Genomic DNA, 22,501 nt, shown 5'->3' on the forward strand with positions numbered 1-22,501 from the left:
TCAAGAATTGATCAGATGCAAAATATAGATGTATATATATTCTAATTGTCACATATTAAAGAATTAATATTCATTCTTAATTTAACTGTGCCTTTGGATACCTTATAAAGGTTATGAGGGCATACTACTAAAAAATGCTTTTAAAACTTCAACAAAGTGGAATGCTTGTATCCCATTAATTTGTTTCATAGTGGTTGAATGATAACAAGTGAATACGGTAAAACTTCAATTTGGTTTATTATAAGGTATACCATAGCCGCCAATAAATTTGGATCAACAATATGAGACATTCATGCGAGGAAATACTTACGATAACTAGGCCAAGAACATTTCAATTGGACCCAACAATGGATGGAACACCGATAGAACGTTGTAGTAGGGCAACTTGTCAATGGTCATTTATCCCATATAGATGAATATATGGCATGGTATAGAAAAAAAATACAATTCTTTATTTGTTTGTGCCCCAACAATTACAAGACCCACGTGTTGTAGAAAACATTGATATTGGCCAAATGTCACAAGCACCAATAAAAATGTTAATATAACGAGAGTATCAACAAAAAAAATACAAGTCCAAATCCTAACCCCATTATTACTGATGATATGCAAAATAATGGTTAGAAACCACAATGTAATTCATTTGTTGTAACTTCCTCCATCACAACAACATCCTGATCACTACAATGACAATAATTAGCACTCTTTTGCATCAACAACAAAAGAATTTGTTAATAATTTATTTGGTGCAAAAGTTGGTTCGTCGTAATTAGCTGTGACACATTTTCAAAGTATGTATTCTAACAACGTTCCATTTTTTAACCAACATGAATCTTATATTCAATAAGAGACAAATACCTCTTTTGCTTATGTCAATAATTTCCATGAATCTGTCTTGCAAGATCAACAAATTGGTGATGATGAAAACAATTATACACGATATCCAAGACAAACTCGTCCCCAATGCAATCCTCCATGAAATAGAAAACTGCCACCTTGTGAAACTAGAGATCATCTTCGACATTGATATTTTTTGAAATAATTTTTGTATTGCATTTTTTTAATGTAATTTTTGGTTGACTAATTTAGAGATAAAAACAATAGAATATAATATTTAAAGAGTTAGAAAAAAATATTTTTTTTACAATTTTTGAGAATCATTTTGAAAAAAATTTTAAAAACCAATTTAAGACCCGAAAGTGATACTATTGTATATTCACTAACATAAAAAATATGAGCATAAATCATTATTTGAACAAAAAAGATCTTATGTTCAAATTATACAAAAGTTAACTTTTACAATAATCCTAAAAATTTATATAAATAAAAAAAGTAAATATATAGTATTTTAATATTTTAAAAATATATTATATGTTTAGATAATTTAATAAATATAATATTTTATTTTATTTTAATTTATATTTTAACATTTTAAATATATATATTTATTATATTATGATTATATTTTTATAAATTAAAAGTAAAGAATAATACAATATGTTGAAAAGTTAGGGTCCCCGTACCTGACTTCTCAACGTAATACAAAAAGTGTGGCATTGTGACAAACTCAAAAGGGTGGCATTATGTTGATTATATATGAAAACAGTGACAATTGTACAAAAAATTCCTTTAGTTACTCTTTGTTCTAGATGGAATATTGGATTGAAAACATGTTACTGCGTATGTTGTATGCCACAACCTTGAGTGGCTACTTCATGTTTCTTTCTCTTGCCACTACAAAAAAAATAACCTGTGCCTACAGACACTTTTACCTATAGACCTGAATTAGTGTAGGTAAAACTAAAAAAAAAATTTACCTACAAATGTTTAATGTAGGTATAACTCAAAAATCTATACCCATTTTTATTTGGTATAGGTAAAACTCAATACAACTTAAAATTCTTCTACCAACAAATTGTCAATGTAGGTAAAAGCCTTCAAAGACTTATGCCTACTACTATTTTAGGTAGGTAAAAAATTTACAAAATTTATACCTACAGTTATTTAATATAAATAAAAATCCATGTAAAACAAATAAATAATTATATATAAATAATACTAACCCGAAATGTATTTCTTTCATCATTTTTTGTAGGTTAGAAAAATTTTGATCACCCCTAATCGCAACCCAAATGTAATTCTAAAATAGTTTTTAGAATGTTAAAATTTAATTCAAAAACCTGATTTCTAGCAAGAAGTATTTACAAAAAAAAAAAAAAAAAAAAAAATACAAACGAATATAGTTCCTATTACGTGTATGGTGTCACAGGAAAAGAAGTATCTATTGCAGAAGGGCCATGTATGGTGAGGCCCATCATACAGAGCCGCCCAACCCAACCCCAAAAGCTACAGCATATAATCTATTTAATTCAAAAACCTGATTTCTCGTTCTGAATTGCTCCGCACCCCTCGCTCGTCTTCGTTCTCGAATCATGTCTCCATTCACAGGTTTCTTCCTCATGAATCTCCTACAGCTTATTTGTTTCTTCTAATCTAGGTTTTTGATTCATATAATCCTACGTCCTCTACTTCATTGCGCTTTACTTTCGAATTTTATCTCGTACTCTTTTTCTTCGAGTCTAATGTAAGATTTGTTTATTGATACTGAGTTTGCTAACAGATATCCAAGAAGCACTCACAGATCTTGTATTCGAACGTTCACCAATTTATCAATAGGTATTTTATATCTTCTCACTCTTGATTTAATCAACTAACTTATTTTAATTTTACTTCTTATTCCAAAGAAATTTATCTGAACCTACTCTTAATCAACTAACTTAGAAGTGAGAACTACCTAAAAGGTCTGAAGGGATCTTGCCATTGCAAAACCTTCCTGTGGGTTTTCCGTCTAAGAAATCCCTCCCATATGGTTTGCGGTTTGCATTTATTATTGTTTCAATATGATTGTTGTTGCCTGTATCCAAGATTGAATCACCAAAAGCTATAACAGCAGGAATGTCATGGTTGCTATATTTTGTTTGTGATATGGCTGTTACAGCAAATGAATAAAATAGAACAACAAATAGATTGACATAGAGAGATTTAACAGTGGTAAGCTTCATCATGTGAGTTTAAATTTCACTCTTCTGCATACAAATTTATAATTGTCATGGTCATGACATATTATGTTGATTGGAATTCAATGAGCATTTACTTGTTGGTAACAGCTACCTAAGTGATGCAGCTGAGTAATCCAACCATTAGAAAATCTTGTGTTCAAGTTTTGTACGAAAGATGGCTCATACATATAATGTGTTTCCTTAAAAGAAGTACCTGTTAGTTGGTATCACTAGTAGGTTGGGTAGCGCATTCATTATTGATTCACATTCTATCCTCGGGCGGGAAGGACTCAGTCTCAAAGCTCTTTTGCCAGCTTAGCATCTTGATGGTCTGTTCAAAATCGAAATCCCGATCTGACCAAGCTTTCGTCAGTTGATTATGTCAAAACGGAGAACAGAAGACCTGCTTTTGTTCCAGTTTCTGATTCAAGAATGTCTGTTCCTATTGTTCTTGTAATCTCTATCACTTTAGGAGCATTTGTGATGAACAACATGTTGCTATTGCTACTAATAATAGCAGCTTTAGGAGTGGTTGATTGGAGGTGGTTAGCATGAGTCATGAGAAATGGAGAATTAGCAACTCAACACGTTTAGTGTGGTTATTGCATGACACTTGTCAAGGGATTGATCGGTGAAAAAGGAAGAGACAAGAACAATGTATATAGGATATCACACTCTTTTGCATGCCATAGTCTCTTTCTTCTTATATGTAGTAGTATTTCATTAGTACCATTAGTAATCACTTCATGCTTGCCCAACCATTGGAATTACGTACGAGTTGAACATTAATTATAATAGCTTTAATAATCATTTGTTCCGTGCAGTACGTGTCTTAAAAGTTACAAAACAGAGTGTAAAGATAGGAAAACATACTTGAAGAAAAAGCATTTGAGAGAGAGAGAGGTGCATGTTAATGTGATAGGTGTAAGTGTAATTAAGGCAGAGACAAGGAGGGAAGGGTGGTTGGAGAGAGAGATAAGAGGGAAAAGAAAAGGTGAGTGAAAGGTGTGTGACGATAGTGCTGCCAATGTTTAAATTAGTATACATTTAAATTACACCAAGTCAGAATCCCACCTTAACATAGATATACCCTTCACTTCTAATTAATATACATTTAAATTGCTTTGTTTGTTGGATTTTTTTTTCTCTTTTTAATAAAAAGTTTTTATTAGAATAAAATATGACTTTATGTAAAGATAAAATTAACTATTAATCTTTTTTGAGAATTTTTAGTATAACTATATATCATTTACTCCATATCTAATGCAAATTTGCATGAAAGGAAACAAAATACAGCAAAATTGTTTAAAACTGATGTTTAGGAATTAGGATAGTGATTAAAGAAATAATATGAGAATGATTTAACTTTTAATTTTAAAGTAATTGTTTTTTTAATAAATTATTACTCAGAGGGTATTTGTGAGGAGGTGGACCTTAATACCTTTAATATCTAATATTTTTAAAAGCGTGAAGGAGAGAACTTCATCAAGAAAAGGGGAAAAAATCCAAACTCAAAGTTTATTAATATTGTTAGACAAAATAATCCAAACCCACGGTTCACAATATATATTGCATCAAAGTGATAAATGACTAATAAATAATCTACTTCAGTTGGTTAGGAAGGTTACGTGAACTATATTATAATAAATTCCTTTATACGAAATGTATCTCATAAATAATAATAAAAGAGTAAGAAATGGCCTGAGCTTTTAAAGCCACCAGAATAAGACACGAAAAGTTTAAATTATCGTTTTTCAATTTCTCTATCACTTTAAAGATATTAAAGCAATGAAGAAACACTAGGTATATACGAATCTATATCACTTTTATTCTATTATTGTTTTTTAGCTTGTTAAAAATTCAAGAGAAAATAGTATATAGAGTTTTTTTATGTCATTCTATCACTAGTTTATTGAGGCCATTTCACTCAATTTTTTTCCAGTTTATTGTATCAAATGGATAAGAGTTGGATACATGACAACTCTCTAAATAAAGAGAAGTACATTAGAGGGGTTCTAAATTTTCTTGATTTTGCCTTTGCTAAATCTTCCAAGGATGGAAAAATGATTCTACTAGTGAAAATCATCAAACTACAAGAGACCCCAAATGAGAAAACCTTCAACTAAGGAGCAGACTTACTGGTGCTTGTAATTAGAATCTGATTTGCATGATCTTTTTTTAAATATTATCTTTCTTGTTTTCCCACCAAATTTATTATATGCTACACAAATCTTATGCTCAAGTGTTGTGGAGAAATATTATCTTTCATGGTTTAGTAATTAAAATGCGTAATTTAATGGCATAGTACATGATGATGATAATTATTTTAGTGTTGTAAAATTGACATCTTTCATATTTTTTTTAGGATTGGTGAAAGATTTACATGCAGTGGATCAACATAGATGGCAATCCTTGCATGTTTTATATGTAGGTGTTAATTTTTCTTCTTCCATTCATCCTCGAGATTTGAGTGTAGACCCCTAAAATTGTCCGGGTCGGAAATAAAGCTTGAAGACTCTTGAGGACTGAAGGAAAGTCAGCCAGAAGGACTCATGGAAGGCCCTAGGAGGATTCTCTGTAGGTCTAGAGGTCTTGTAATAGCTCAAAATAAGGAAGTGGAGGGAATGAAGCCCAATACGGCCTCCCAAAAGTTCAGTACGGCCGTATTGAACATTTTGAACTACAATACGGCCGCACTGAACTCAATACGGCCGTATTGAGGTTTCTTGAACTTCAATACGGCCGCACTGAACTCAATACGGCTGTATTGAGGTTTCTTGAACTTCAATACGGCCGTACTGAATTCAATACGGCCGTATTGTAGTTCAAAAACTCAATACGGGCCGTATTGACCCCCAGAGGCCGTACTGCGCCTCATCCCTATAAATATGACGTCAATTGGACGTCATTGGACACTTTTACACTGAGTTTTAACCCTCTTCTTGAGTATTCTGGGTTTTTTTGAGCAGTGCTCTGCCTAGAAATCACTCGGAGAGTTGATCCGACAAAGTTCTCGAGTTCTGAGCTTTTTGCTTGAGTCTCGAACTGAGTCGAAGGGAAATCCTCCGGATTTCCATAGTTAAAATTTTCTAGGAGGGAGCGAGCGGGCTTGTAGAGCGAGGGAACGCCAAAAAGCTTCCCAGTTTTACTTGAATATAAAAGCACGCTTTAAAGGTTTCTTCTTAAGTCCTTCCTTTTACTGCTTTCTGTGTGTATATTTAACTGTCATCATGTAGATAGTTAAGTTATAATTGTTTAGAATAAATAGGGGTAATTTAGTAATTTCGCACTATTATTTTTAGAAATAATCTGTCATAGGGAACCCGAAAGGGGCGCTGTGGGATGCTAACACCTTCCCCACGCGTAACCGACTCCCTTACCCGACTCTGGTTGTCATGGCCGAAGTCAATTTTTGAATCGATTGCCTTAAACTTCTTTTTCCAATGTTTTGAGTAAAACATTGGTGGCGACTCCATGAACCCTTCCTTTTTATGAAAACCGCTAATCCATGGAGGGTCCCGCTTGGGATTAACATGGATTGGTGAGCCTTTTAATAAAATTGCTCGTTTGACAAGGTCTCAGTTTGAGAATAAGTCATTCTAGCAATCCATATTTTTAAACAAATAAAAGAGTCCAACCATCCTTCGCGAATGCCGAAAGCCCGTTTCGGGCCGGTGGCGACATTGAGGACAAATCCTTTTCAAGAGGGAGGGGATGATGGAATCATGCTTTGGAGTGCAAGAGGTGACATACTCAAAGAACCAAGAGGAGTTGGCTAGACATGAAGGTTTGGGCCAGTCAGGGCCCAATGGGCCTAATGGGCCTAGGAAGGCCCAAGTTGAACTTTTCATGGGACATATTTTGTTATAGCTATTTTCATATGTTTTGTATACATCATGTTAGTATAGGTATCATATATTTTGGTCTTGTATTTTGGACCACATAGAGTAGCATTTTAGGTTTTAGGCTAGTTGGGCCTAGTTTTGGGCTTCATGGGCCTTTGGGCTTTTGGTACCCAATATTGGGCTCATTTTCATTCTTGTAATTTTTCCTTTCCATTGTAATTGTTTGACCAATGTAATTAGGTCATTAGAATAGGAAAATACAAGGAATACTAAAGTATGCTAATTAGGTTAAATTAGGTTTAATTTGGAAGTCATTTAAGTTACATTTGAGTCACATGTTTAGCACCATGGGTGGCTGAACATGTGCCACTCAAATTAACCCTAAATGACTCTCAAATCACACCCAAATGCACCTTGGCACCTAAATTTTCGGACTTACACATGTGCACCAAAGTTTGAATTCAAAATTCAAATTTGAATTCAAACTTTAGGCGCCATTTTGTGAGGCTTTAGTTTAGGCACCTATGGGTCATAATTCCGTGCATACTTAAGCCATTCTTTCACCTTTTGTATTCACTTTTGATCATAATTGAAATTTGTGAGCCATTGGCCGAGTTTCCTCTCTCAAAAGTCCCTTAGAGTTCATCTTCAAAACCTTAGGATTTCACCTTAGAATCCTCCTCTTTGAAGTGTGCTCTCCATTGATGCTTGAGCTTGGATGCTTCCCTCCTAGTTCTAGGTTGAGTTCATCCGTGAGTTCTTAAGCTTCTAAGTGTTCTTGAGTTGAAGAATCAAGCCTCCATTGAAGAAGATCCGGCCTAAGCAAATCCGTGGAGAAGATCATCCATCACTTCTCCTAAGTTTGCTATCATTTTTGGTATCAAGAGCAAGGTTCTTCAAGGAGATAAGTGCTTTATCTTTTTGTGTTCGAATTTATGTTCGAATTTGTTTAAGTTTCGTCAGAAACACCGAGGAATGCACGAGCCTGGAGAGGCGACGACTAATACTCAACTACCCCGTCGTCAGAAACACGGAGGTATGCAGCTACCGAGGTTGTCAGAAACACCAAGGTATGCACGAGCCTGGAGAGGCGACGACTAATACTCAGCTACCCCGTCGTCAGAAACACGGAGGTATGCAGCTACCGAGGTCGTCAGAAACACCGAGGTATGCACGAGCCTGGAGAGGCGACGACTAATACTCAGCTACCGACGTCGTCAGAAACACGGAGGTATGCAGCTGCCAACGTCGTCAGAAACATGGAGGCATGCAGACCCTGGAGAGGGCAAACTCACGCTACCGAGGTCGTCAGAAACACCGAGGTATGCACGAGTTTGGAGAGGCGACGACTAATACTCAGCTACCCCGTCGTCAGAAACACGGAGGTATGCAGCTACCGAGGTTGTCAGAAACACCGAGGTATGCACGAGCCTGGAGAGGCGACGACTAATACTCAGCTACCCCGTCGTCAGAAACACGGAGGTATGCAGCTACCGAGGTTGTCAGAAACACCGAGGTATGCACGAGCCTGGAGAGGCGACGACTAATACTCAGCTACCCCGTCGTCAGAAACACGGAGGTATGCAGCTACCGAGGTTGTCAGAAACACCGAGGTATGCACGAGCTTGGAGAGGCGACGACTAATACTCAGCTACCCCGTCGTCAGAAACACGGAGGTATGCAGCTACCGAGGTTGTCAGAAACACCGAGGTATGCACGAGCCTGGAGAGGCGACGACCAATACTCAGCTACCGACGTCGTCAGAAACATGGAGGTATGCAGCTGCCAACGTCGTCAGAAACACGGAGGCATGCAGACCCTGGAGAGGGCAAACTCACGCTACCGAGGTCGTCAGAAACACCGAGGAATGCACGAGCTTGGAGAGGCGACGACTAATACTCAGCTACCCCGTCGTCAGAAACACGGAGGTATGCAGCTACCGAGGTTGTCAGAAACACCGAGGTATGCACGAGCCTGGAGAGGCGACGACTAATACTCAGCTACCCCGTCGTCAGAAACACGGAGGTATGCAGCTACCGAGGTTGTCAGAAACACCGAGGTATGCACGAGCCTGGAGAGGCGACGACTAATACTCAGCTACTGACGTCGTCAGAAACACGGAGGTATGCAGCTGCCAACGTCGTCAGAAACACGGAGGCATGCAGACCCTGGAGAGGGCAAACTCACGCTACCGAGGTTGTCACAAACACCGAGGTATGCACGAGCCTGGAGAGGCAACGACTAATACTCAGCTACCGACGTCGTCAGAAACACGGAGGTATGCAGCTGCCCACGTCGTCAGAAACACGGAGGCATGCATACCTTGGAGAGGGCAAACTCACGCTACCGAGGTTGTCAGAAACACCAAGGTACGCACGAGCCTGGAGAGGCGACGACTAATACTCACCCTGGAGAGGCTACTCAATAATTTTCCCACCTGAAGACACTACAAGTCGGAAGGATGGCCTACTCCCCGGACAATTGGGTCAACTCCTTTACTTGTCAACCGGTACACCAAAAAAGCCGTTCGACTAAGTAAAGGGGGGGCAGCTGTAGACCCCTAAAATTGTCCGGGTCGGAAATAAGACTCAAAGACTCTCGAAGACCGAAGGAAAGTCAGCCGGAAGGACTCCTGGAAGACCCTAGGATGATTCTTTGTAGGTCTAGAAGTCTTAGAGTAGCTTAGAATAAGGGTGTGCGAGGATTGGAGCTCAATACACCCTCCCAGAGGTTCAGTACGGCCGTACTGAGCCATTTGAACTGCAATACGGCCGTAGTGAACTCAATACGGCCGTACTGTAGTTCAAAAACCCAGTACAGGCCGTATTGACCTCCCAGGCCGTATTGCGCCTCAATCCTATAAATAGGACGTCATTTGCACGTCATTCCACACTTTTTCCACACTTCTGGACCCTCGTGCTGAGTATTCTTGGGTTTTTGAGCTATTCTCTGCCCTAGAAGTCTCTCCGAGAGCCAATCCGACGAAGTTCTTGAGTCATGAGCCATTAGCTTGAGACTCGAACAAGTCGAAGGGAAATCTCTTTGATTTCCATAGTAAAAATTATCTTTAGGGAAAGGAGCGAGCGGACGTGTAGTGGGAAGGAGCGCCAAAAAGCCTCCTAAACTTCGTTTTGAATATATAAAAGCCCGCTTCGAAGGTTTCTTTCCAAATCCCTTCTTTTACCGCTTTTATTTATTGCTTTTTGATTGTTGCATTGCATGTTTAGAGTTTTCATCATGTAAATATTTTACTCATAATCGTTTCTAATAAATAGGGGTAATTTAGTAATTTTACACTATTATTTATGAAATAATCCGTCATAGGGAACCCGAAAGAGGCGTTGTGGGGTGCTAACACCTTCCTCGCACGTAACCGACTCCCTTACCCGACTCTGGTTGTAATGGCCAAAGTTGATTTCTGAAAATCAATTGCCTTATATCTTTTTCCAATGTTTTGAGTAAAACATTGGTGGCGACTCCAAGAACCCCTTCTTTTTGCGAAAATCACTAATCCATGGAGGGTCCCGCTTGGGATTAACATGGATTGGTGAGAGCCATTTAAACAACATTGTTAGCTCGATGAGGTCTCAGTTTGAGAATAAGTCGTTCTAACAATCCATCATCTTTCAAAACTTAAAAAGAGTCCGACCATCGTCGCGAATGCCAAGGTCCGTTTCGGCGGGTGGCGACAATTCTCAAGAAGACTTTGAAAAGGAAATTCGGCTCTTGGCTCTCAAATTTCATATAAGGTTCAAAGTGAATACAAAAGGAGAAAGAATGGCTTAAGTATGCACGGAATTATGACCCATAGGTGCCTAAACTAAAGCCTCACAAAATGGCGCCTAAAGTTTGAATTCAAATTTGAATTTTGAATTCAAACTTTGGTGCACATGTGTAAGTCCGAAAATTTAGGTACCAAGGTGCATTTAGGTGTGATTTGAGAGTCATTTAGGGTTAATTTGAGTGGCACATGTTCAGCCACCCATGGTGCTAAACATGTGACTCAAATGTAACTTAAATGACTTCCAAATTAAACCTAATTTAACTTAATTAGCATACTTTAGTATTCCCTGTATTTTCCTATTCTAATGACCTAATTACATTGGTCAAACAATTAAAATGGAAAGGAAAAATTACAAGAATGAAAATGAGCCCAATATTGGGTACCAAAAGCCCAAAGGCCCATGAAGCCCAAAACTAGGCCCAACTAGCCTAAAACCTAAAATGCTACTCTATGTGGTCCAAAATACAAGACCAAAATATATGATACCTATACTAACATGATGTATACAAAACATATGAAAATAGCTATAACAAAATATGGCCCATGAAAAGTTCAACTTGGGCCTTCCCAGGCCTATCAGGCCCATTGGGCCCTGACTGGCCCAAACCTTCATGTCTAGCCAACTCCTCTTGGTTCTTTGAGTATGTCACCTCTTGCACTCCAAAGCATGATTCCATCATCCCCTTCCTCTTGAAAAGGATTTGTCCTCAAATCTCGAGGATGAATGGAAGAAGAAAAATTAACAACTACATATAAAACATGCAAGGAATAAGAAGTAACATTATAAGAGAAAAGATCATGGATCCTAAGAGGAGTCCTAGTATCTAACCTAACAAAGAAAGATAAAATATTAGACTCTCTTGAAATAGGTTCCTCTTCTAAGCATAACCTAGAAGTAAAACCTAAAAATGTGAGAACACTATGACTAAGACAATGAAAAGACTGATTTTTAAACACTACAATATCTTGCCTAAAGTACCCTAAATGGTATCCTAGGCTTTTCCTAAAATATAAAGAAAATACCACTAAAAAACGTCCTAAACAATTTTGGATTTGATTGTTTATTAGATACTCATAGTCATATAATCTATTTTTGTCTTGTAGGGAAGGAAACATATTAAGTTCAAAATAAGAACTTCCCATAAGATCAAACATAGAATATAGATTATTACAAGTTAGATCTACTAAACAATGTAAATCGAAAATTGGGTGCTTTATAAAATCCAAAGAAATACTTCCTTCCTTGTGCACCTTCAAGGAAGTAGTATAAGGAGTAACACTAGGAATAGTCCACTCCTTCTTCACTATATCTCTAAGTTGAGAATTCTTGGTTTGAAATTTATTTTGTTTTTCATTCTCAACTCTAAGATAAGTGGCAGCATTAGGACAAGAGTCAAAACTTTTATGAATAAAGAGAGTTCTTTTCAAGTCTTGTTTGGTCATAAAATAACTCTCTTTTGTCATAAAGGTCTTAGTGGAGTCCCCTTTATCCACACTCTTTCCTTCTTTCTTTTCTTTGTTTCTTTTCTTTTTCATTTGCTTTTGATCCTCAAACACTTGGGATGGTGTTAAAGGATTAAAAACAATTTGCTTATTTTTATGAGTGAAGGATATTTTGTTAGTGAGGCCATCATGTATAGTTTGTTTATCAAATTGCCATGGCCTACCAAGCAAAATATGACAAGCTTCCATAGGGATGACATCACATAAAACTTTGTCTTTATAATCCCCTATAGAAAACTTGACCTTCACTTGTTGATTCACCTCCAATTCCTCACCTTCATTGAGCCAATGAAGTTTATAAGGGTGAGGGTGAGGAATGGTGGTAAGGGCTAACTTGTTAACCAACCTTGTACTACAACAATTAGAACATGATCCACTATCAACAATGAGAGAACAAGTTCTTTTAGAAACCAAACATCTTGTATGAAAGATGTTCTCTCTTTGAGATAGTGAAGTGGGACAAGGTTGGCTTCCAAGAAGCCTTTTGATCATAAGAAGATCACCATCCACAGGATACAACTTTTCAATTTTAGGATCTTCCTCACTAGTCTCACTACCACTTGAAGTGGTAGAACTAGATTCATCAAGACTACTATAAATGTCTTGGCCTTTCAAAATCATGACCTTTTTAGTTGGACATTGAGAAGCTATATGGCCTCTCCCAAGACATTTAAAGCATTTGATATCACTAGTTTTACTACTAGAAGTGACAACATTTTTATCATTTTCTTTTTTTATTTCTTTTTCTTGACCCTTACTAGAGTTTTTAGAAGAGTCATATTGACTCTCTCTCTTGTAGTCATTCTTGATATAAGAGTTAGTTTGAGTTTTTCCTTTTCTCAAATTTTGTTGTTCCACCCTTATACAAAGTTGGACCAAATCATCAAGGTCCCTATAAGGGAGTAACTCAACTCTATCTCTTATATCAAAATTTAGACCACTTAAAAACCTAGCAATGGTCAATCTTTCCTCTTCCCTTATGCCAGCCCTCATGAGATACAACTCCATCTTTTGTCTATACTCCTCAACACTCATATTCTTTTGTTGGAGTCTTTGGAGCTTATCCATAAGCTCCCTACTATAATAAGAAGGTATGTGCCTTCTTCTCATAGCACTCCTCAACTCATTCCAATAAGTGATTGGAGGGTCATTGTGAAGTCTTCTCTCTCTCTCTAAGGAGGTCCACCAATACATAGCTTGTCCTTGGAAAGCTAAGGTGGCCAAGGGAACTTTTCTTTCTTCACCTACTTGGTGACAAGTGAAGATTTGCTCTACTTTCATTTCCCAATCCAAGTAGGCATCCACATCTTCTTTTCCATGAAAGTAAGGGAGATCAACCCTTGATTCCCTCACTTTGTGTTCTTTAATGACTCTCCTAGGATGAGGTTGGTAGTATGCATCCATGTTCAAACTACCATCATATTCTTGGCTTTGAGAATCATTGGAGCTCTTGGTTGAGCTCCTAGAAGAACCTTTTGGACTTTTATTTTTATTCAATCTTTTCAAAAGTTTTTCTTCTCGTTGCTTAATCTTTTGAATCTCTTGTTCTAAAGCCATGATTTGTACTTCCTTTTCAAGTTTTTCTTTTTGTTTTTGAAGTATTTCATCATGCTTCCAAAGTTTTAGTGCCTCAACCTCCTTGACAATTCTTTTAAAACTTTTAGGAGATTCAAAGTCACTACTACTTTGAGAATGTTGACTCATGATTAAGCAATAAGATTTTATATGCTATGCAAAAAGTTATAAAATGTTTTTGGTATTTTCTAGGAATGAAAATAGCACTTGGAAGTCTAAGTGTACAAGTTGCACTATCAAGGGAGGTGAGCTACAAAGAGCCACTTAATAACCAAGCCTTTTCAAGTGGAAATCACTAAACTCCTTTGTGGTACTTCCAATTCCCCAAAACTTTTCACAAAAATTTTGAATGCTTTTTCACAATTTGTTTGTTTTTGAGACTAAACTAAACGTGAGCAAGTAAATCTACACAAGTCTAGACGTTTCAAGGCAGCAAAATAAAGCAATTAAAAGACAAAGAACTTAAAGGAATCAAGATAAGTAACTAGTCGGGTTCCCTAAGTGGAAGCTTGAAACATATGAAATTTCCAAGCCACTTCCACTAGCACTACACGTGAGGATGCTAACAAGGATTTAGATATACCTGACCAGCTTCTTAATACTCCCTCCAAGCTTTACAAATTGGTTTAAAATACAAAAGATTTGGAAAAAATGTAAACTAGTCTAGGAAAGCAATAAAGTGGCGGCTTTAGCAACCAACTAGTGACGGATTGTTGTGCAAATTTTCCAACACTTAATCAAGTGTTTAATCCGCCACTAATCCTTCAATATGATAGAAGAAGTAGGAGAAATGAAGATGTGAACTCCTCCAAGCTTTTTCTAGGCACGGATCTTCTTCAAAGGAGATGGAGACCGAATGAATGGAAGCTCAAAATGGATGAGGAATGGCGGATTAGAAGACCTAATCCATAGAAGGAAGTATCCAAGCTCAAGCTACAAGGGATTGCACACTTCAAAGGGAAGGAAACTAGGTTTTCCTAAGGAATTTGAAGGCACTCTCTAAAGCTCTCTCTCTTGGAATTTCGGTGACTCTTGAATGGCTGAATACAATTCAGATATCTCATATATTCAAAAGTGTTTACAAAAGGTGGAAAAAGATACACTTATAGGAAGCAACTAGGTTAACTTTGGGCGGCAATTCTAAATCATCCAAATTGGCGCCTAGTTTGAATTTGAAATTCAAACTTTGGCTTCCAACGTGACTAATTCAGATGCTACCCTCATTTAGGAGTCATTTAGAAGTGATTTGAGGTGAATTTGGAGCTCACATGGCCGGATCCATCCCATGCAAACCAAGTGACTCAAATTCAACTCAAATTACTTCTAAATGATGTCTAAATGAAACCTAATTCTCCTATTAATGTTTTCTTCATATAATCCTATTCTAATGACCAAAATACAATGGTCTAATGAATACAATCAATAGGAAATATTACAAGGAAAATAATGAGCCCAATATTGGGTACCAAAAGCCCAAAGGCCCATGAAGCCCAAAACTAGGCCCAACTAGCCTAAACCCTAATCTATGGTCAAAATACAAGACCAACATGAAAATAGATTCCTAAACTAAGAAATACAATTAAACATGGTGTATATTCAATTAATCCCAAGTAAGAAGCACCCTAGGCCCACCAAGCCCATCGGGCCCACTAAGCTCTGAAGCAGTCAAATCTTCAAGTAACCTCCTGGCCATAGCTCTAGTGGTTGGGCCTTTAGCCCATGCTCTTCCATCATTCCCTCCCTCTTGAGAAGGATTCGTCCTCGAATCTGAAGACTCTTCCTCATCATCGCTAGCACCTACAAAAGGTTTAAGATCACTGACATTAAAAGTGGTGCTGACTCCATATTCAGAGGGTAAATCAAGTCTATAGGCGTTATCATTGATACGCTGTAAGACCTGAAAGGGACCATCTCCTCTAGGACTGAGTTTAGACTTCCTTTGATTTGGAAAACGTTCTTTTCTTAAATGAAGCCAAACCCAATCACCTTCCTCGAAGATCATAGACTTCTTGCCTTTACTTCCTTGTTTTGCATATTTCTCATTTTGATTTTGAATATGAATTTTAATCCTTTCATGAAGTTTCTTAACAAAATCAGCCCTTGAAGCCCCTTCCTTATGAATGAAATGTTCAACATTAGGAAGAGGTATCAAGTCCAAAGGAGTTAAAGGATTAAACCCATAAACAGCCTCAAAAGGAGAAATATTGGTAGTTTTATGAACTACCCTATTGTAGGCAAATTCAATATGAGGTAAAAACTCATCCCAAGATTTGTGATTACCCTTTAGGACTGCCCTAAGCATAGTAGACAGAGATCTATTCACTACCTCAGTTTGGCCATCTGTTTGAGGATGACAAGTAGTTGAAAAGAGGAGTTTAGTTCCTAGTCTTGACCATAAGACACGCCAAAAATGGCTTAGAAACTTTGTATCTCTATCTGAAACTATAGTTTTAGGAAGCCCATGAAGTTTAACCACATCTCTAAAGAAGAGTTTTGCAATGTTGCTTGCATCATCTACTTTGTGGCATGGAATAAAATGAGCCATTTTACTAAAACGGTCCACTACCACAAAAATAGAATCCATTCCCCTTTGGGTTCTAGGTAAACCTAGCACAAAATCCATGCTAATATCTACCCAAGGAGAAGAAGCAACAGGCAAAGGTGTGTATGTTCCATGAGGCATTACTTTAGACTTAGCTTGTAAACAAGCTAAACATCTAAAACAATGCCTTTGGACATCTTTTCGCATATGGGGCCAATAAAATTTTTCTTTTAGCAAACTAAGGGTTTTATCAACACCAAAGTGCCCCATAAGCCCACCTTCATGACTCTCTTTAATTAATAGTTTCCTAATGGATCCTTGGGGTATACACAATCTTCCTTCTTTGTATAAATACCCCTCAGCCATATAAAAACCATCAAAAGCTTTTTGTTGACATTTTTTATAATTAACACCAAATTCAAGATCTTCTTCATACAATTCCCTAATATTATCAAATCCAAGAATTTGAGTTCCTAGAGACACAAGCAAGGTATGTCTCCTAGATAAAGCATCAGCTACAACATTGGATTTTCCTTTCTTGAATTTAATAATATATGGAAATTGTTCAAGAAACTCTAACCATTTGGCATGTCTCTTATTTAATTTACCTTGACCTCTTAAATATTTAAGTGACTCATGGTCACTATGGATGACAAACTCTTTGGACACAAGATAGTGCTCCCAAGTTTGTAAAGCTCTAACCAAGGCATACAACTCTTTATCATAGGTAGGGTAATTGAGGGAGGCACCTTTTAGTTTTTCACTAAAATATGCAATGGGGTGTCCTCCTTGCAATAACACAGCTCCTATGCCAACTCCTGATGCATCACATTCTAGCTCAAAAGTCTTTTCAAAATTAGGTAGAGCTAAAATGGGTGCATTAGTAAGTTGATCTTTAAGTAATTGAAATGCTTGGTCATGCTTGGCAGTCCATTCAAATAAAATATCTTTTTTGACAAGCTCATTCAAGGGTGAAGCAATGCTAGAGAAGTTAGGTACAAATCTTCTATAAAAACTTGCTAAACCATGAAAACTCCTAACTTCACTAACATTCTTAGGCTTTGGCCACTCTTGAATGGCTTTAATTTTCTCGGGATCCACTTGAACCCCATTTTTGCTTACAATGAACCCTAGGAAAACCACATGATCCACACAAAAAGTACATTTTTCAAGATTTGCAAATAATTGGTTTTCCCTAAGGATCATCATAACTTCTCTAAGATGTCCTAAATGATCATCTTGAGACCTACTATAGATTAATATATCATCAAAATAAACAACCACAAATTTTCCTATACATTCTCTCAAGACATGATTCATAAGCCTCATGAATGTACTTGGTGCATTAGTTAGACCAAAAGGCATAACTAACCACTCATATAATCCAAATTTGGTCTTAAAAGCAGTTTTCCACTCATCACCCTTTTTAATTCTTATTTGGTGATAACCACTTTTAAGATCAATTTTAGAAAATATGGAAGCACCATGTAACTCATCAAGCATATCATCAAGTCTAGGGATTGGGTGCCTGTACTTGATTGTGATATTGTTAATGGCCCTACAATCACAACACATTCTCCATTTTCCATCTTTCTTGGGCACTAACAATACAGGCACAGCACAGGGACTCAAACTCTTTTGTATCCAACCCTTATTCAATAATTCATGGACTTGATTCTCGATCTCCTTAGTTTCTTGAGGATTTGTCCTATAGGCTGGTCTATTGGGTAGACTAACCCCAGGCACAAAATCAATTTGATGTTCTATACCCCTAAAAGGAGGAAGGCCTTGTGGACCTTCACTAGGGAATATATCATCAAATTCTTTTAATAAATGAGAAACTTGAGGAGATAAAGAATTAAGTTCAATACTTAAATTATGACACTGAAGCATACCTTTACAAAGAAGAATGTAAGAAGGTTTTTCAACAATCAAAGTTTTTTTTTTTAAAGATTCTTGTTGAATTCCTTCTTTTAGAAAAGATTTTTCTTCATCCTTCTTTGAAAACTTATGCTTCTTTTCCTTCTTTTCTTTTTTTTTTATTCAAGTTTTTTTTTTCTTCTTCTCTTTTCTTTTTCATTTGTACTTGATCCTCTATCACTTGTGAAGGGGACAAAGGATGAAGTACAAATTTCTTTTCTTTATGAGTGAAAGTAATTTCATTGGTAAGGCCATTGTGCATGGTTTTCTTGTCAAATTGCCATGGCCTTCCCAACAAAATATGACAAGCTTCCATTGGAACTATGTCACAAACCACTTGGTCTTCATAGTTACCAATAGAGAACTTGACTTTCACTTGTTGATTAACATTAATATCCCCATCTTCATTAATCCAATGAAGTTGATATGGTTTCGGATGAGGAATAATAGTAAGACCAAGCTTCTCCACCAACCTTGTGCTACAACAGTTGCAACAAGACCCACTATCTACAATGAGAGAACAAGCATTGTCTAAAACTTTACACCTTGTGTGAAAAATGTTCTCCCTTTGTGAAAGATGGAACTCATTAGGTTGGCTTCCTAGAAGCCTTCTAATCATGAGAAGTTGACCATCACAAGGATATGCACTTTCAATGGAATGGTCTTCCTCACTTGATTCACTATCACTTGAAGTAGTGGAACTAGACTCATCAACACTACTATAAATGTCTTGCCCCTTCAAAATCATCACCTTTTTAGTTGGGCATTGAGAGGCTATGTGTCCTCTCCCAAGACATTTAAAGCATTTGATATCACTAGTTTTGCTACTAGAAGTGACAATATTTTTATTTTTATCATTTTCTTTTTCTTTTTCTTTTTCTTTGCCAAATTTCTTAGAGGAATCAAAGTGACCCTCCCTCTTGTAGTCTTTCTTAACATAAGAGCTAGATTGAGTTTTTCCTTTAAAAGAGGATTTTCTCAAATTTTGTTGTTCCACCCTTATACAAAGTTGGACCAAATCATCAAGGTCCCTATAAGGGAGTAACTCAACTCTATCTCTTATGTCAAAATTAAGACCACTTAGAAATCTAGCTATGGTCAATCTTTCTTCTTCCCTTATCCCAGCCCTCATGAGATATAACTCCATCTTTTGCCTATACTCCTCAACACTCATACCCTTTTGTTGGAGTCTTTGGAGCTTATCCATAAGCTCCCTACTATAATAAGAAGGAATGTGCCTTCTTCTCATAGCACTCCTCAATTCATTCCAATAAGTGATGGGAGGATCATTGTGAAGTCTTCTCTCTCTTTCCAAGGATGTCCACCAATACATTGCTTGTCCTTGAAAAGCTAGGGTGGCCAAAGGAACTTTTCTTTCCTCACCTACTTGATGACAAGTGAAAATTTGCTCCACTTTCATCTCCCAATCCAAGTAGGTGTCCACATTATCTTTTCCATGAAAGTAAGGGAGATCAACCCTTGATTCCCTCACTTTGTGTTCTTTAATGACTCTCCTAGGTGTTGGTTGATAGTAAGCATCCATATGCATACTACCATCATTAGCTTGGCTTTGAGAATCATTGGAGCTCTTGGTTGAGCTCCTAGAAGAACCTTTTGGACTTTTATTTTTATTTAAACTTTTTAAAAGTTTTTCCTCTCTTTGCTTAATCTTTTGGATTTCTTGTTCCAAAGCCATGATTTGTACTTCTTTTTCAAGTTTCTCTTTTTGTTTTTGAAGCATCTCATCATTTTTCCAAAGTTTTAGTGCTTCAACCTCCTTGGCAATTCTTTCAAAACTTTTAGGAGTATCAAAGTCACTACTACCTTGAGAATGATGACTCATGGTTAAGCAAAGAATTTGTATGCTATGCAAAAAGTTATAAAATGTTTTTGGTCTTTTCTAGGAATGAAAATAGCACTTGGAAGTCTAAGTGTACAAGTTGCACTATCAAGGGAGGTTAGCTACAAAGAGCCACTTAATAACCAAGCCTTTTCAAGTGGAAATCACTAAACTCCTTTGTGGTATTTCCAATTCCTCAAAACTTTTCACAAAAATTTTTGTATGCTTTTTCACAATTTGTTTGTTTTTGACACTTAACTAAACGTGAGCAAATAAAACTACACAAGTCTAGACGTTTATAGGCAACAAAGCAAAGCAATTAAGTACAAGAAAACTTAAAAGAAGCAAGTTAAGCAACTAGTCGGATATCCTAAGTGGAAGCTTGAAACATATGAAATTTCCAAGCCACTTCCACTAGTACTACACGTGAGAGTCTATCAAGGGTGTAGATATACCTGACCAGCTTCTTAATACTCCCTCCAAGCTTTACAAATTGGTTTAAAAATACAAGAGAATTGACAAAAATTAGACTAGCCTAAAAAGCAATAAAGTGGCGGCTTTGAAGACCAATTAGTGGCGGTTTTGTGTTCAACTTTTCTAACACTTATCCAAGTGTTTAATCCACCACTAATCCTTCAATATGCTGCTCCTGGACCTGCAAAAGAAACACAACAAAGAGGTTAAGGTGGATGCCTCACAAGGTGAAGGAAATTGGTCACTCAAGTGAAGGAGATTTAGGATGATTTTGGTCACTAAATTAGGTCAAATTTGGTGATTATAGTGTCCAAAATTTTTCCTACTCTTTGTTGAGCAATGCTTGATCCTTGAGCAAGGATTTAAAGCCACTTCCAGCACAGGAAATTATTGAAAGAAAACTAGACAAGCAACAAAGCACAATTTGAAAAGCTTATACCAAAATTAAGAGTAATAGATGTATATGACAAGACTCAAAGAGGTTCAACAAGTAAAACTAAAAATTAAGACTCCAAATAAAAGCTAGCACTCAGAGAGAAGAGTTCCTAGATAGGTACTAGAATAGATGAACAAAACAAAAAAAAATTTGAAGACAATTGGACAAGTATAGCAAAAGTAGTAGCCAAAACAAAAACAAGGAATCAAGTAGGTTTTTCAACTTGTATACCTCTCGGCTTTTTTCCTTTTAATTTTCTTTCTCTATTTTTTTTTAATTCTTTCTTTTTCCAGTATCAAATTAAGAGTCCAGAGAGTATATTTGCCTTTTGTTTCAAAATTTTTAGAGATTCCAAGCTATAGAAACCGAGAATACAAATCAGCCAAAAATTAGGTCAAATTTCAAGTGAAAATGATAAACTAGTGCACTAGTTTTAGGTTTTGGTTTGGATTCTTTTTGAACTATTTTTCTTTTGAACTTTTAGGTCTTTTCTTTTGTTTAGGCTCTGTTTTATCTCTGTTTTTCAGCCTCCTTTTTTTTTAAAAAAAATTTGAATCCACAAGAAAAGTGCACTAGAAGTAGGTTAAACACTTGAAATTTTAGGTCACAAAATTTTTTAAGAAATTTTCAAAGGAAAGTGAATTGAAAACTTAAGTACACAATAGAAACCTAACTCTAAAGAAATTTGCTAGAACTAATAGCAAATTATGAACACAATAAGGTAAAAGAAAAGCACATATAGGTAAGCACAAAGAGAAGCAAACCGAGAGCCAAAATAATGAACAATGCACTTAACACAAAAATTAGGTCAACATGCTATTCAAGGAATTTTGTGACATAAAAGGACTACACACAAACTCTAAGACAAAACAAGATTAAAAACCAAAATCTAATGCATATGCATGAGGTCCAATCACGGACACATACAAGAATGGAGAAACTCAAAGAAAACAAATTATAAGCACAAGCAAAAAGTTCCTAAACAAGTTGATTGAGGAAGAAAATCAAGAACAATCAACCAATGGATCTATGAACACAAGAACATCAACAATATAGATCCGAAAATTGAAACTCAAATTAAGACAAGACAAACACAAGAACACAAGAACACGGACACAAAAATGAAGAACACTTATCTCCTTGAAGACCTTGCTCTTGATACCAAAAATGATAGAAGAAGCAGGAGAAATGAAGATGTGAACTCCTCCAAGCTTTTTCTAGGCACGGATCTTCTTCAAAGGAGATGGAGACCGAATGAATGGAAGCTCAAAATGGATGAGGAATGGCGGATTAGAAGACCTAATCCATAGAAGGAAGTATCCAAGCTCAAGCTACAAGGGATTGCACACTTCAAAGGGAAGGAAACTAGGTTTTCCTAAGGAATTTGAAGGCACTCTCTAAAGCTCTCTCTCTTGGAATTTCGGTGACTCTTGAATGGCTGAATACAATTCAGATATCTCATATATTCAAAAGTGTTTACAAAAGGTGGAAAAAGATACACTTATAGGAAGCAACTAGGTTAA

General features: G+C 36.6%; 1 long non-coding RNA gene across 1 annotated transcript; it reads left to right on the plus strand.

Moving 5' to 3' along the window:
• The first annotated feature begins 2,270 nt into the window (after positions 1–2,270).
• On the plus strand, positions 2,271–6,245 carry LOC145956789 (uncharacterized). The gene is made up of 3 exons (XR_014433042.1): positions 2,271–2,448; positions 2,621–2,676; positions 5,425–6,245. It is a non-coding gene; the product is annotated as an uncharacterized LOC145956789 (long non-coding RNA).
• The last annotated feature ends 16,256 nt before the right edge of the window (positions 6,246–22,501 follow it).

Source organism: Cajanus cajan, chromosome 4, assembly GCF_000230855.2.
Source record: "Cajanus cajan strain Asha chromosome 4, NIPB_CcT2T_4, whole genome shotgun sequence".
In the NCBI taxonomy this organism is placed as follows: domain Eukaryota; kingdom Viridiplantae; phylum Streptophyta; class Magnoliopsida; order Fabales; family Fabaceae; genus Cajanus; species Cajanus cajan.